Raw genomic sequence first — 17067 nt, forward strand, 5'->3', positions numbered from 1 at the left:
CATATTGCACATGCATTAACAAGCACACACGTGTGCATGCTATTCAATAGCCTATTTCTGATGTTTTATTTCAGAGTCGATAGTCAGAAGAATATTTTATTTTGAAAACCTTGATTAACGATATTTCTAGTCAATTGAAAATTGATTAGCAACTAAAGTTTAATTTTCTAAAATAGCGATCTCTGAAACTTGTTTAACGAATCGCGACGCTGCCTGCTGCCAGTCAAAATATCAAATGTTGCTTAATGCAGGTGTCACACAGTCACGATTTTGCTCCACGATCACCTGACGATGCGAAAAGTGAAAAAATCATGAGTCCCTCGTGAAAAGTCTTGGAGCACTTGACAGGCTCTGATATAGGACTTAAGTGGTCTTCAGTGTGTCTTGAAGGACGTGAGAAGTCGGCAAACTCTCACGAACAGTTTGACCATGCTCAAAACAATCGTGAGAGTCAGCCTATCTACCTTTGTCGGGCAGCGGACGCCAATCCGTCGTCAACTGCTCTTAAATGGTCGTGACGGTCGGGAGTCGCTCGTTACATCATCTTAAAGTGGACTTAATGGTCGGACATGGTCGCGAGCGATGGGAGTGAAGTGAAGGGTAATACTTTACGTGCACATTCAGAGCAAGCTGTCGTAGCGCACGCCTATACTGGGCACAGGGACCGGCCTTGGCCGGATCTCTTTGTCCAGGACAGGAAAGAGGTGTGTGTGTGTGGGGGGGGGGGGGGGGTAGAGAAGGGACGCCTGCACTGGCAAGTGCAAGGGAGCACCAGCAGTCCAAATGTTGGTGACAGGCGGGGTGTAATTGGTGCTATGGAATTTTGAATGTCCCGTAGAATTAAAGAAAGAGGTGTGCGTTTACATGAAGGAAATTTGGCGCAATTTTATGTGAGTGTGGCCAAAGGTGTTTTTATACTCGCGGTGTACACGGTTGTACCACGTGATCCACTCTTCTCGCGAGCCGCTCGAGAGCCGCTCTGATTGATCGCCAGTCCCACTGATAGGTCGCCAACAGATCGCAAGTAGGACGCGAATGAACGTGAATTGCTCTGATACGGTACGTCAGTTGACCGTGTATAGCTCGTTTGTAGGTCGTGTATAGCTCTTGACAAACGTGAGTTGGACTTCACGTTCTCCCCGCGATTTTTAAAACATTTAGATCGTCAAAGTCGTGAGCTGATCGTGAGTTTAGGTCTCGAATTTGTGACACCGCCTTAAGTCCCCTCCCCACTCCAAAATAAAATAAAATAATAATAATAATAATAATGATAAAAATAATGATAAATAAAATAATAATAATAAAAATAGCAGATATTTATCCAGGCGTTCTGTGGGTCCGAATATAGGCCCCTTCCCAAAAGAAAGTGGCACTAAAAATTCCCAATTTCCATGTTAAAAATATATCTTTAATGTGATCCAACCCAAACTTGACCCTGGTAATAAACTCTGCGCGAGTGATATTTGGCCGCATCTGTTGTTGGAGGAAGTGTTTGTACCGTAACACTACAAGCACTAGTGGCTACTTTCTCTGATAATTTTCTCAGTCGCAATTGATCCAACGTTTCATTTTGCTTTCCCCCAAATAGACAGACAGTGATTTTTCGCCTGCATTATCAACATCATCTGTTGTCAATGAGCTTTGGCTAAGTATCTCAATCTGAGACTAGAAAAAACTGACACTCAGAACTTTCTTCACAACAGATCCTTTTCCTACACCCAGGCCCGTATTTTGGGACTTTAAATGTCTCAGGTAATAAGCCGAAAACACGCCAGAATCGCTATGAAGGGGGTTAATATTTTAAAATTTTCCTTATGGGGCTTCGGGGGTTCGCGCCTGCGGCGCTCGCGGTTTCGCACAACACATTTTGTACAACCATAAAAATTAGCCCCCTTACTTTGAAAATCCGTCCTACGGACCTGACACCAAATAACCTCGACGTTGTGTCACAGCCACCAATAGCATGGATGACTGGCAACATCTGGCAGAATTCTAGTCCCAGTGTGTCTCTAACTAGATCAATATTTTGTATTGTTATTTGACTAGATCAGTACTTTGAATCGTTATTTGACGCGAGGTATGCAGTCTGAGTATCGATCAATGTGCGGCCAGTGTAACACTTATACTGTCAGCTGGGTCTAAAAGTAGGATTTTATTCATAGCGGAGTGTTAGTTAATGGTGGAACTATAAGTATGTAAGTAGATTAAATAACCTTTATTTATTTATAGACTAATATGGTTAATTAAAATCTACTAATTAGTTATTTTATAAAGTTTAATTAATATTTTCCATTAATTAAGCAAGTATAATTCTAGCCAGGCCGTAGAGCTAAAGTAATAAATAAATAAATAAATTATAAATCCAAATATTGTTAGTATTATTAATTATATTATACTGACTTAACTTGAAATATTTTTATTTGTCTTCATCACGTAGGCAGTTAATAGTCTATCTATTGGTTTTTTTTAATGCAGTTTATCTGGATTTAACATCATATTAGTGGGATTAAAGGCACTCAGTCACGGATGGTTGACCTAATTAATGACTCAATAAAGTATTATCTCAAATTATATACATATGATTTGTACCTAAAAGTACTTAAATGAACCATCTACTTAACCACCATATCCCACATATTACTGATATTTTATATATAGAAAAAACAAAAAACTTAATTATGTCGACGGTCCATAATTCAGAGAAAAATAACGGCTATTTGGAGTAGAGGTGTGACGTATTATTTTTGAGTCACGTGACGGGCATCCCCCCTCCCTCCCCCAATAACCGCAGTGTCAAAACGATTTACCAAGCTCGTGTAACCAGAACGCTTGACCGTCCTGTGCGACGTAGAATAAATCTAAAAACAACAACAATGAAAATAAGTTATTAAAAATTAACAAAAATATGTACTGAATGATAATAAGCTTATACATTAATTTATTTTAGTAACAGAAGCATGTTAAACGTCGACATTCCCGACTAGTTAGGCCTTTTCATCTATAGGTAAATTTTCCACCTTGTCAAATTCATTATTATACAGAATAGGCTATAACAGCTGGCTTAGGATAGGAATTTGTACATTGTTAAAATCATTGTAAAATATTTGTCAGAACATTTAGGAATACAAACCTTGGAGGATTGGGAGTTAATGGATTGGAGAATTCAGATATGTTACCAATATTGAAATCCTTTGAGGATTAGGGTCTCGTATAACACTTTTTCTGTAACGTTATAAAATACAATTCACACAGTTTTATTTTTCAGTAGAAATTTGACATAAAGTTTAGGCACAACGCCTCAAATATTCCTTTTGAAGGATCTTATTGCAGCAGAAGCTTGTTTTCACATCTAGTTAAAATTTACGTCCTATATATAAAGTTTTCTTGGAGGCGGTTTTGTGTAACGTCCCTTTTGATAACCCTACCCTTTCCTCAAAAGCAGTATTTCAAAGTAATTGTTAACAGGATAACTAAATAAAAACATCATATAATATTTATTAAGATATACATAGCAAACTTAAATGTAGACGAATTAATGGGATACAAATCGAAAAAATTGAAGCAACAGTGACATCATTTGAAGGTTAGGGTCTCACATAACACTTTTTGTTTAATGTTGGGTAATGCAATTTTTGCTATTTTACAACAGTAATTCCAGTTGAAGTTTAGGTTTTAAAATGTTCAGGGCTTTAATGTACCTGAATGTTTGTTGGAATCCCAAGCATTATTTATTAGTTATTAACATGAGCTTTTAATATATATATATATATATATATATATATATATATATATATATATATATATATATATATATATATATATATATATATATATTATATATTAATACACATTTTGTTATTTTCTAATATAAACCCATTAAAGGTTCCTGTTAACTTAAAATATACTTTGATCACATATTCATCGTTACATGCAGGTGATAATAAAGATTATTGTTTAAAACCATATTGTTGGACAAGACTGAGTCGAAACAATAAATCAGTTGGAAAGAATACATTGCCTTGATATGTTAAAAATGTCATGATAAAGATGGATGCATATTTTGCAGATATCAACATTTCTGTGCTACATTTCCATCACTGTCTTCAACCTGTCTTCAATCATCAACATAATGCCAGTCTATATAGATGCTATATAGTGTTTTCTTCGGTTTCTATTTTCCAGCCTATATATACGACACTTGGTGTCACTGGGTCATATTCTACATTACAATCTGGTTGATTGTATGTTGTGTATGTTTTATCAAACAATCCCTACATAGTTACACTTTCGATTCTGCCCTTCTTTGCACAGAACAAAAACATACCCTGGCAGGATATTGAAAATTGTATTAGAAGTGAATTTCTCCCTTATAAGAAGAAAGGGAAGAATTATGATAAAAATAGACGAAGTGAACATTTATTGGTACATTTTGTAATGTTTCGTCAGGTCCTGCGTTCATTCGGAAAGGCTTCAAATTACACGCACGGTTCTGATTCCTGGGTACACTGGCAGCGTAACCCCCAGCGTATACAACTCTACAAACATTTTGATTGTCAATACAGATTCAACGACACTTGCACCAATTTTAGGACCACATTTGAGAGCAATGGAACTCTAGGAATGCCAAACACAAAATATAGTTTCTGTCTTCTGAGCTAATGGCAACTTACTTATATCCCTCAATTGTAACATGAGCTGCATGTAATAGGAAGCATCAGTCAACTTGAAAACACCGGATGGCATACAACCTTGGGTATTGTTTTAATATTTGTTATAAAAACACTTCCCCTTGGAGTGTATTTATGTATACTGCTCTTAGCAAAAGTCCCACGATATATTTCAACCACAATATTAACACGTTTTGTGTGGCATCCACCTCATAATGCTTTATGTAGCCTTGACTTACCACCTCTAAAAAAATAACACAATCACTGTTTACTACCTACACAATTATGAAGGTAGTAATGCATTGATATTAAATTTTAGGAAACGTATACAGCTGAATCACTTACCAGTGTATTAATGCAATTAATAAATAGGTAAACGTGAATATAATAAAAATGTGTTGTTTTGATCTTTTAAGTTGTGGAGTCAACATTATGCCTATTTAGGTGTAGTCAAGTTATGATATGTTAATATCTTCCATGGACTAAAGATACAATTTTAAACAATAATACCTTTGTAGTCATTATCAAAGATAACAATAAATACAAGATCAGTATGGGTTGTAAATCAATAACATAGACTTTTAATCGGTGTTAGTCTAATGAGAGATTATTTTAATGGCATCTCACCAAATATAACGTCAAATTCACTTTAAATGCAGGACCTAAGTAGAATTTAACAGCGTAATATAGATTTGTATGCAATAAAACCCCTGAAACAGAACATTTGAGGATGTCACCCTAACCTTCAAGTGAAATTACTGTTGAGAAATGGTGGAAATTGCATTACGTAATGTAAACAAAAGTGTTACCTGAGACCCTAACCCTCTAGGAATGATACGATTGCTTCTATTTCTGAAATTAATATTCCACTAACGTACTTTTCTCTTATTTTTGCCTCGCCCATCCTAATACATATTTTATAATATGTTTTATTTAGTCACTGTTAATAATTCCATTGAAATATTGCTGTTGAGGAAATAGGGGTAGGGTTATAAAATGTGTAATTACACAGCAATCTTGCAACAAAACTGTATTTATAGGATGTAAATAATAAATGGATGTCCAAATGAGTTTCAATTATAATTAGAACATTTAAAGAGAATATTTGAGGTGCTGGGCCTAAACTTTATGTTAAACATTTCTAGTGAAAAATAAAACTGTGTGAATTGTATTTTGTAACGTTACAGAAACAGTGTTATCCTCAAAGGATTTCAGTATTGGTAATATATCTGAATTCTCCAGTCAGTTATCTCCCAATCCCCCAAGTTTTGTATTCCTAAATGCCCTGACAAATATTTTACAATGCTTTTCATGTAGTCATCCTTTAGCAATTCTGTAAAAATATAACTGTCGTGGAAATGGGGGTAGGGTCACAAAATGGGTAGATACACATAGAAAGCTGTGAGTCCTGTAATGCTATCATAAATGTTCCACCCCTAGGAATGTAGGCCTTGACAAAAATCACTATGCGCATTCGTTCCCCCAGATGGTACCAACCGACCCCTCTGGCTCATATTTTTTAAATTTTAAATATAATTTGATTACGCCCAGCTGACACATCAATCTTTAGACGAGCTATTGCTCTAGTTGCTTTAAGATTAAAGGAAGTTGGGCCTGGTGAGGAGACTTTAGGTTTAATGTTGGCGTGCCATGCTCTCGTCCTGTGGTTCCAATCGGTTTGTCACGGGCGATCAATGCATGGCACCACCATTTCATTATAACTATGTTTAATATTAATATTAATATTATTTTCCAATAAAGATTTTTTGGCATTCTGGTCGGCGGTTTCGTTGACGCGGATACTGACGTTGTCTGGTGTAAAAGGAACGCAGGTTCCATAGCTTAGGAACCATAGTCCTACCCGGACTTTCATACCTGATATATTTTAAAGTTGTTTTTTTAATGCTAGGACTTGTATTCCTACCGGACTTAAATTCCTTCTACAGCAGTGACAGAAATACAAGTCCGGCAAATTTTGTTATACTCTGCAATTTGCACGAGTTGCCAGAAAGACACGAGAAAAAACCCTGAGGTTTTGGCAGCCTTTCCTCGTAGTGTGATGAATAAGTGTACAGTCTCTTAAAGTTATTGTGGGTTCATGCATCTCTATGCCAAAATATTATTTTTAAGTTTGAGTATGAACTTAATTATTTTTTTACGTCATAGACTTGTGGATCAGATACGTGAGTGAATGTTTTTAATCGTCTTACATTTTTGTCAACATATTGAAGTAGGACGAATATCTTGCTTTTTTCAAAAGTATATAATGCAACTACAGATATAAAGTAGGCTATATGTTCATGTGTTCAACATGTAGAAATATATATCTAAAAAACAATATGTAGCACAAAATTGTTTTATATATATATATATATATATATATATATATATATATATATATATATATATATATATATATATATATGAAAACTGGTAACTCCAAAAAACTTAACATTTGGCGAACAGCAAAAGACAATTTCTGTATATACCAACATAGGTTTTAATAATATGTTTTATAAGTTTATATTTTGACGATCTGATTATTTGTGATTTTCTTAATATTTGTCCGATCGGACTTTCATTTCCGCGGAATCCTAGTCTGAGGGACTTGTATTCCTAGGAATTTAAGTCTGTGGGACGTGGATTCCGAGGAATGTAAGTCCGTGGGACTTTTATTCCTGGTACTCCTAGTCCACAGGACTTTCAATCCTAGTATTCCTAGAATTTATTTCCGATATTTACATATACACAATATATATATATATACACCATGTATTTCCATCATTCTACTCACAATATTAGTTGTAATCCATGTAAAAATACAGACTGATTTGTTTGGAATCCTATATAGCGTCTTGGTAGTAATGCGAATATAAATATACATTGTGTTCCAGATTCGGACATTTTCGTTTCACTCGGGCAATAAAAATCAGTCTGACCCTACCCCTACTCCCAAAAAGGGAGCCTGAATGCCTGTTGAGACCAAAACTGTCAGGTGCAAAAGTGTCATGAATAGTTAGTGTGTTTAAAAATATCTTTGTAAATTGTGTGTGCATATTATTGACAGTATGATTGTTCAGGGGTTACTGTTTTGTCTTAGTCGGTGTAGTGGCCCATTGAGCTGCTAAAACCCACTATTTCTATTAATTGATAAACCTTAATGATAACCATTTAACATAATTTGTTATCGATGGTGTGGTTGGTTGGGACTAAGATATCATAGAGCCCAGAGTCTGATATGTCATATGTTAGACCAATTAATTTTTGAAAATGAGCAAAATTGACAAAGTAGGCACATGTTCAGTAAATTATGCAGGAGGGAGGTCTAGACTGTGGCAGGTAGAAATGTGTTGTTTTGAAGAGGGGTGTTTAGACCACCCCACCCCACCCCGCATCCTACGTACACGTGCCTGCAACATTATTTACAAAAAGGCACAAACTTAAAAATTATATAAGATAATTTATATAACGCAAATATCACATTTTTTTAGTTGAATTATTATTATTATTATTATTATTATTATTATTATTATCATTATCAAATACAAGTATATAATGTCTAACAGATAATTGTGTTGGTATATCAGATGGGCAAGTTATACTTATCTGCGAGTACTAATACATGCTTCGAATTATGGAAAATCTTTTTGAATTACTTTTAAATGTTTAAACATTTATTAGTTGGAACAACACGCAATGAATAAAGACATTGGTTTTGCTCCTGTAATAAGGTCAACAGAATGTGTACATACTCTTGCAAATGATATAAATGGAAAATATTGGAATAAGGCGGCAGTATCCTAAGTTAATTAAATAAACCAGAAAGGAAACTACTTTTCGTTTTGTTTACATTTATAATTTAAATTGTACGTGTACCACCGGACTTAAATTTTGATTGTCCAGTCACTCATGGGTAGATCCGCCACTCGAAAATCTTGGGCAAATTTATTTAGATAAGATAGTATGGGTATATTAGAGTCTCTGACTGATTGAATGTTTAGTGGTATGAGCTTATTGACAGGATTATTAGTAACTAGGTTTTTTCAATTTATAAAGGTATTTGAGACCCTGCTTGATTCGTCTTAGGGTAAACGGCAGTACACCCAGCTCAGCCAATACACTGTCATGGGGTGTGTACACTGAGGCCCTAATAATAATACATAGGGCCCTGTTGTACACACTCTCTAACGTTTTTAGCTGGGTTTCACTGGCACGTCCAAAGTCCTGCTCCCCATATTGCAAACTAGAGACTACGAACGCCTCTTTCGTTGAAATAAAAACGAAGCGAATTCCCAGAACTGTGCTCCCATCTTTATTTTTCGGCGAACCGTTCAATAATTGGGCCTATTTTCCATCATACAAACTGCGCACCATTTCCATAGCAGCCATGATCCACCTTCCGCCTATTACCGACCGCGGTCGGGATGCTGGTGCTCCCTTGCACCTGCCAGTGCAGACGATCCACCTCTCCACCCCACCCCACCCCACCCCACCCTTTCCTTTCCTGGGCAGAAGAGCCGGCCGAGACCGACACCTGTGCCCAAGACAGCCGTGCGCTACAACATCTTGTTCTAAATGTGCACGTTAAACACTCTGACCTGACCTGACCTGACCTGTCCTGAACTGTACATAGCCAACTGTAACCATAGGCTTAACAACACCTAACCTAGTTTACTATATGTAAGTTAACCTAGATTTGAATCATTCTAAGCAGCATATAGCGACGCGCTGGTGTCTCCTTCCTCCTCTACGTGCACAGCTATATAATATTACCAAGGTTTGACGCCGGTATCGCGAAATATGTCCGCCTCCCCCCTCTAGAAAATCGCCGACCGGCTATTCTATTTCGAAATAAAACCACCGTCCGGCTGATTTATTTCTTGCTCCCTCCAAATATATTTGCCCCCTATATAATGTGTTATATAGAGGATGATAATCTATTTCTACCATACGCATATGCGCCGTCTTTAATGAAAAGTAAAAAGCAAAGTTTGTTTTATTTAACAACGCCTCTAGAGCACATTATTTGTTATCGTATCATCGGCTGTTGGACGTCAAACCAATCTGATTAAAATTAGTTATACTGGTCTACCAGTAGATCTAACAGCATGGCGTAGACTCCCATGTCCAGGTGACATTTCATCTATAAATAACAATTTAAATATCGATCAATTACACTTCGCCTTGTATAGCGTTATTCGGGAGCATACAAATTCTAAAAATATCGGGCGAGACTATTTATGCGATAGGCGAACTTGTTGCTATATTTCAACATTAAAAAAGGGGGAACAGTGCAGTAATAAACTTTGGATTGAATACTAGTATAAACAGATTTTATGGCTATACCATCACAGTTTCTTTTTTGTCCGTCTTGAAACGAATTTTATATAAAATTTTATATTGAAATTAGTTTCCGACATACTTCGTAATTCACCCGAATAATTTCGTATACCCTCGGCATAATCCCGAATATTTTCAAATTCTTTTCAAATCACTAGCATGATTTTGCAAGTAAGATTTTGATTGGTCGAATGAAAGGTCAACTGGACATGAGCTCCAACGGGGTGTGTTCGATCCACAGGTAATAGTAATTAACCAGTGGAACTAATTTTAATAAACATATGGTCATTCTGACTTATTTATTTAGAGGAAACCCGCTGTCGTCACATAGGCTACTCTTTCCGATGAGCAGCAATGGTTCTTTTATATGCACTTTCCCACAGACGGGACAGCACATACCACAGCCTTTGATGAACCAGTTGTGGACCACTGGTTGGAACGGAAAATAGCCCAAACTGCAAATGGGTCTACTGAGAAAGATCGATCTGAACCTTGAGAAAGCCCTGTTTTATTCACAATGTAGTTGTTACAAGCTGTCATTGTATAATTTACGTATTACAGCACAATGCATGTCTACGAAGCTAGAAGGCGTACAATAAATTAATTACCTCAAATATGGATCCTCTCTGCTTAATGTCGTATCGCTTCTGGACATCTGGGATGTTGTCCTGGGCGGTGTCACGATGCTTGGTCAGGTCTGTCAGCTGCTTCATTCTGGTGGCGACATCATCCATGTTCACATCACAGGTTGCATCGTCTACCTAGTATTCTAGGTCGATGGGAAGTCGCGGCTTCTGACCATAAAGCAATTGAAATGGCAAATACTTTGTAGAACTCTGTAGGTTTGTACGGCAGGCGAAGGCGTTGGCTTGTATATACTGATCCCAGTCGTTGCACTCATCGTTTACCAGCTTCATAAGTTGAGTAACCATGGTTTGATTAAATCGTTCTGTTACACCGTTTGTCTGAGGATGATAGGCCGATGTCATTGCTTGGGCCATGCCCATGATGTCGCACAACTCTGGCACTAGTTTATTGCAAAAAACCCGCCCTTGATCGTGCAGCAAGACCTCGGTTGTGCCGTATTGGTATAGCAAGCCCAACAGAAAGGCATGGATAGTCTCGGCAGATTTGTTTTCTAATGCACCTACCTCGACCCATCTCGTCAGATAGTCTGTCGCGACGATGGCATACTCCTTGAAGGGTCCTACAAGATCAATCCCCCACCACTGAAACAGTCCTTTCAACGGAACAGGGTGAAGGGTGGCAACATGCGATCTGTGCATTGTTGGCAAAAATAATGTCCGCCGTCATCGTCTTCCACCAGAACCTGTCAGATAATTTCTTGATGGTCGCGTTTTGGCCAAAGTGACACTCCCCCCCCCCCCCCCCCCCCCCCGCCCCAATAAGGTCACCGTGAAGGGATTGCATTAAGGTCATTTTATCGTCTTCTCCGATAACAACCTTCTGTCGCTTTCCATTGTGTGTTATTTGGTATAGCGTACGGTCTCCAAGTGTAAATACCTTCGCCTTTTCTCGCAGATGTCGCTTTGGACTCTTGATATAGTCTTCTGGATAGTAGGACGAAGCAAGATAGCTGATCAAAACCGAGGCAGCAGTGGAGTTCTTATTGCGTAAGATTAGCTTCACATAGAGCAGCAGCTAACGTTGTCAAAATCGCATGAGAATGAGTGACGTACGGTGAACAACATTTTACCTACCTTATATTGGAAAATGTTAAATAATTTTAGTTACATTGTATCAGTCATTATCCTTGATATCGTCTAATTACTACATTGTATACCTAAAATCAAGGTGGACAGGAATGTTCGTGGGTGTGAAAGTATATTAAATGTTGTACTTTTCCTTTCACCATGTTCTCAGATAGTTGTGTATTTGAACATATTTGCAGGAAACAAAGATTCAACTATTAAACTTTCTACATTTTATTAAAATTTGATACTGATTTCCTCACGTGGGTGTGAGAAACCATTCATATAGTGTTCTAACTTTTTTAATATGTACTTTTAGTGCACTACATGTGACCTTAAACAATAATAATGAAATTATACTTATCTGTGTGTGTGTGTTTATCTGTGCGTGGGTGCGTGTGTTTATCTGTGCGTGTGTCACACTGTCTGTGTGTGTCTGTATCATATCTCCCTCTCTCTCTCTCTCTCTCTCTCTCTCTCTCTCTCTCTCTCTCTCTCTCTCTCTCTCTGTGTGTGTGTGTGTGTGTGTGTGTGTGCGTGTGTGTGTGTGTGTTTGTGTGTGATGCACAAGTGTATATATCAAAAGAGGTGATTTAAATATGTTTATGTTCCCTTATTTCACCACCATTCAACAATAATTTACTTAAACATTGGTCATTAAATGACAGAATAACTAAAAATGAGTAAAATCGTTGAACATTTTAAGAGGGCGAATATTTTAAGGGGGAGGTTTCATTTCATGGGTCGGGGCGATTCTATTTCAAGAGGGGGAGGTTTTATTTCGAAATAGATTCGCCGGGGGGGGGGGGGGGATTTTGAGGGGGCGATTCTATTTCGTGACAGGTGTAGTAATATTATGTCTAGATAATTTTAAGTTACGGCTGGGTCAAAGTTCGGTTGATAGTTTGGTTGATATATTGCATATAGTGGTTTTGAATACAAACGTTAACATGGTCGTCTGTGTGATTTTGTTTGGTATAGCACATATTCAGTGCATAATTAAATTAAACTACACTATTTGATTAATTAGCCAGCACTCGGCCATGCAAGTTCACAATGACCTTGACCGTGACAATAATTACTGTGCATGGCTCTGAATGGAGTTTCAATAAAAGTTACCACTGAGGAAAAGTTAGTTTTCGCCTATAATTCGTACTATAAAGATTTGAATATTTTTATTTACATATACAACTTGCCATATACAACTGCTCTTAATATATCTGGGTAACCTGAACTTAGATTTTAATAGCAATTTATTTTTATATTACAAATAACATGTGCCAATATTGGGTTAATGTATTTAATTTCCATAAACATGAAAGCTTTACTTTTTAAAGACCTTGGTTTTCATTGTCCTTTTGACATATTTATAGTGTGCTAAGTCATATTTTAGACAAATTTGAAGTTTTATGCAAAAAAAGGTGATAATTTGAAGAAAAACTTTACCAAAGGCATAATAAAAAATTTGGTCACTATTGTGCCTTCTGTTTTACATAACAATAAGCTTGTTAAACATATCTTTAGGTCTCCAGATAAAAAATACGTGACTGGTCTTTTGAGATGGGTCAGTCTACTTAACTGAGATGGTTACAGACGTATTTACATAATAATGTCGGTTGCTAATGTACATTAGCATTTTAGAGTTTATAGGTTATTTGTTGGAGAACGTTTTAATTTCCTTGAGCAATATATATATATATAGTGACACGGTAAAGCACAGAGGCCTCAAACTGTCCATTTCGTGAGGGGCGAGAATGATCTCTCCCCACCCCCTCTCACAGAATAGACAGTTTCAGACTTTTCTCCTACTTGAAACATAGCAGTGCTGCAGTACGTGCATCTGTCCATTAAGTAAACAATAGATGTCCATTATTTTCCCTATACGTGTCTATTCTTAAAATAGTGGACAGTTAAGGGTAAGCTGGAGTCGTTTACACACCAGTAGCCCAGATAAAGTACACTAATAACAAAGATGACGTGAGAGCTATGTTTTAAATGCTGATAACACACTTTCTCCATACCATTAAACAAGGACTAATATTAGAACATGTCATAGCATATCAGATTGGTAAAACAAATGGCCAGACAGCAGTAATCTAATTACCTAAGACACACCTGCCAAACAGAAATCGCAGGTGAAGGCATCGCCTAAAAGAAAAGACCAGTTAATTAAACAACTGTCATTTTATTATTTCAGTGTGTAGGTTTCTGAACTATACCACTGCTTCATGGACTAAACATGATCCATCGTTGGACAGTTATTTAATTTTGTTTTGTAGCCAGTTTGACATTGGTGGTTTATTTTGTATAGAAAAATAATGTATACTTATTTCTGGATGACTGGGATGTATATTATTACAGAACATTGCGTCACATGTCTGATTTAATAATTCTACAATAATCAACAGACTTGTCTGGAACGGGAACTCTATTAACGTGCCCATATCCAATAAAGGTTGAGGCACGCCCATCTCAGACTTAACCTCTAACTAATTTCAGGACAGAAGGGGAAGGGGTAAGTTTGAGGTGGGCGCAATCTGATTAAAATTAGCTCTACTGGGTCTACCCTGGTAGATCTAACAGCATTGCGTGGACTCCCATGTCCAGGTGACATTTCATCTATAAATAACAATTCAATTATCGACCAATTACACTTCGCCGTTTATAGAGTTATTCGGGAGCATACACATTCTAAAAATATCGGGCGAGACTATTTATGCAATAGGCGAACTTGTTGGTATATTTCAGCATTAAAAAGCAGGGGCAAAAATGCAGTAATAAACTCTGGATTGTATACTAGTATAAACAGATTTTATGGCTATACCATCACAGTTGGGGGTTTTTTCGTCTTAAAACGAATTTTATATAAACTTTTATATTGAAATTAGTTTCCGGCATACTTCGTAATTGACCCGAATCATTTCGTATACCCTCGGCATAATCCCGAATGTTTTCAAATTCTTTTCAAATCACTGGCATGATTTTGCAAGTAAGGTTTTGACTGGTCGAATGAAAGGTCAACTGGACATGAGCTCCAACGGGCTACTGTTAGATCCACATGTAATAGTGGAGCTAATTTTAATTAGGTTGAGGAGGGCGGAATTAAAAAAACCCCAATGAATCCAAGTTCAGAATGACATGTCTGGCCAAATATTTGAAGGCCAGACAAAACATTAGAGTGCTCGTAAAACATTTGAAGATGATTTGAGCAACTTAGACGGACTGCCAAACACAAAGGGCATCAGACTAGTTAAAACCCCCCACAAAGTTTTAGAAATGGTGGCCAACAAGTTTAAAGTCTTAAGTCCATACTCACGGGAGGCAAAGGAGGTTGGCAGGATGGTTGAAGTCTACGGCGAAGTGATGGGTTGACTGGTGGAGAAGCCTCGGAGGAAGGTCTTGAAGTTGTCAGTGCTCAGGACCTTCCGGATGGTGCTGTACTCTGGGCCGCAGATGATCTTGATGATCCTGTGCATGGTATGGCTATCCATGTCTAGCAACAGGACCTTCCGGATGGTGCTGTACTCTCGACCGAAGATGATCTTGATGATCCTGTGCATTGTATGGCTATCCATGTCTAGCAACAGGACCTTCCGGATGGTGATGTACTCTGGGCCGAAGATGATCTTGATGATCCTGTGCATGGTATGGCTATCCATGTCTAACAACAGGACCTCTTGCTGGTAGGGGGCGGGACGTAGCCCAGTGGTAAAGCGCTCGCTCGATGCGCGGTCGGTCTGGGATCAATCCACGTCAGTGGGCCCATTGAGCTATTTCTCATTTCAACTAGTGCACTACGACTGGTATATCAAAGGCCGTGGTATGTACTACCCTGTATGTGGGATGGTGCATATAAAAGATCCCTTGCTGCTAATCGAAAAGAGTAGCCCATGAATTGGCGACAGCGGGTTACATCTCTCAATATATGTGTGGTCCTTAACCATATGTCTGACGCCATATAACTCGTCTGGTTTTCCACTAGACTGAGTGGTTGCCTTCCTCTTCACAACTGCTAACGGTCGGACCTGCGACCTTACGGGAGCCTTCCTTGGTGCAGGAGGTATCACCGGAGTCGCGTGATCAGGGGACAATGCATGAATCAACGGTGGATCCTCGCACATTGCTGTGTCCAGAACCGCCGCTGGCGTGGTCGACTCGTCGGTGTTAGCAGGTTGAGTGGGCTCTTTCCGCTACGCTGTTTTGTCATGTCGGGCTGGGGGCGACGACGCCTTTCTCTGTTCGGTTCCGGCTCGCCGTACACCAAGGTCACGGTTGCTCGTGACCCGGTGTACGCGACGCGGTATTCCCCAACAGAGCTGCGTTCAGCCAGACCCAGCAGAAAAACACGTCCGGTAGACTGGTTTATGCGCTTCACGGTAAACCAAATGGCCACGTCGGGAACCAATGAAATAGTTCGTGAACGTTAGCGAAACGTTTGCTGGCTGAACTTAAGGAAGATTCACGTAACTAGTTATCCTCCCCCCCCCCCCCCCCCCCCCCCCACCCCCCCACCCCACCCCAGGTGTGTGTATGTGGGTTGGTCAAGTCGAGATAACATGAAACAACGTCTTGTCTTATCACGAGCTTGACTGGGAGTGCCGCACACAACAAACTTGTCTGTTCCCTTCTTCAGTTCTAAGACTAAGTCCCGAAGTGACGCATTTTAAGTAGTACATAACTACCTGCTCACAAAACGGCGAATTTAGTGGGATCCAGCAAAATGGTTGCGCCCGTTATGCATAATAGTCGTCACACGTTTGCTGTTTTATTAATTAAATATACAATATATTTGTTGATAGTAAGCCATAATGTGCATTAAATATCGTTGAATATGTATACTAGTCCAAAAGCTTTGCTGGAGAGGAACGCAAATGTGTGTGTGTGTGTGGGGGGGGGGGGGGGGGGGGGGGCCTGCAACTGATATATCAAAAGCTGTGGTATGTGGTGTCCTGTTTGTGAGAAAGAGCATATAAAGGGAAATTGTAGCGGTTTTCCTCTGAAGACTGTCTCAGTATTACCAAATGGTTGAAATCCAATAGCCGATGATTAAACAACAAACTTTAACAGTGCATATACGTGTATAAGTGACAGTACGGTATCCCTGTATGTTTTGTTAAAATGGGTCCAAGGCCGATATTGCAAGTTCATACGACCCAGAATAAATAGGCCTACGTAACGTTTTAAGAATTTTAAAAGTCCACCTAAATCTCATGCCGAAATTCAACCTATTGAGTGAGTGGAATAATAAATACCGGCAAATGGTTGTTAAAAGAATAGTTATGATTTCGTGTCATTTGGAACTAATGTTCAAGGACACTTCAAAATTAAAATTGTATATTAATAAATAA

At 38.3% G+C, this 17067-nt stretch overlaps 1 protein-coding gene across 2 annotated transcripts in view; it reads left to right on the plus strand.

The window, feature by feature from the left end:
* Window positions 1–17067, plus strand: part of LOC121368380 — a 109785-nt gene that overhangs the window by 44600 nt on the left and 48118 nt on the right. The window contains exon 1 of one of the 2 annotated variants that reach the window (XM_041493075.1): window positions 2108–2195. The exons of the other annotated variant lie outside the window; for it this stretch is intronic. The gene's annotated coding sequence lies outside the window, so the exon portion shown is untranslated. Of the gene's footprint in view, window positions 1–2107; window positions 2196–17067 lie in introns of those variants that run through there. 2 annotated transcript variants of the gene reach the window in all.

Source organism: Gigantopelta aegis, chromosome 3 (genome assembly GCF_016097555.1).
Source record: "Gigantopelta aegis isolate Gae_Host chromosome 3, Gae_host_genome, whole genome shotgun sequence".
Lineage (NCBI taxonomy): Eukaryota > Metazoa > Mollusca > Gastropoda > Neomphalida > Peltospiridae > Gigantopelta > Gigantopelta aegis.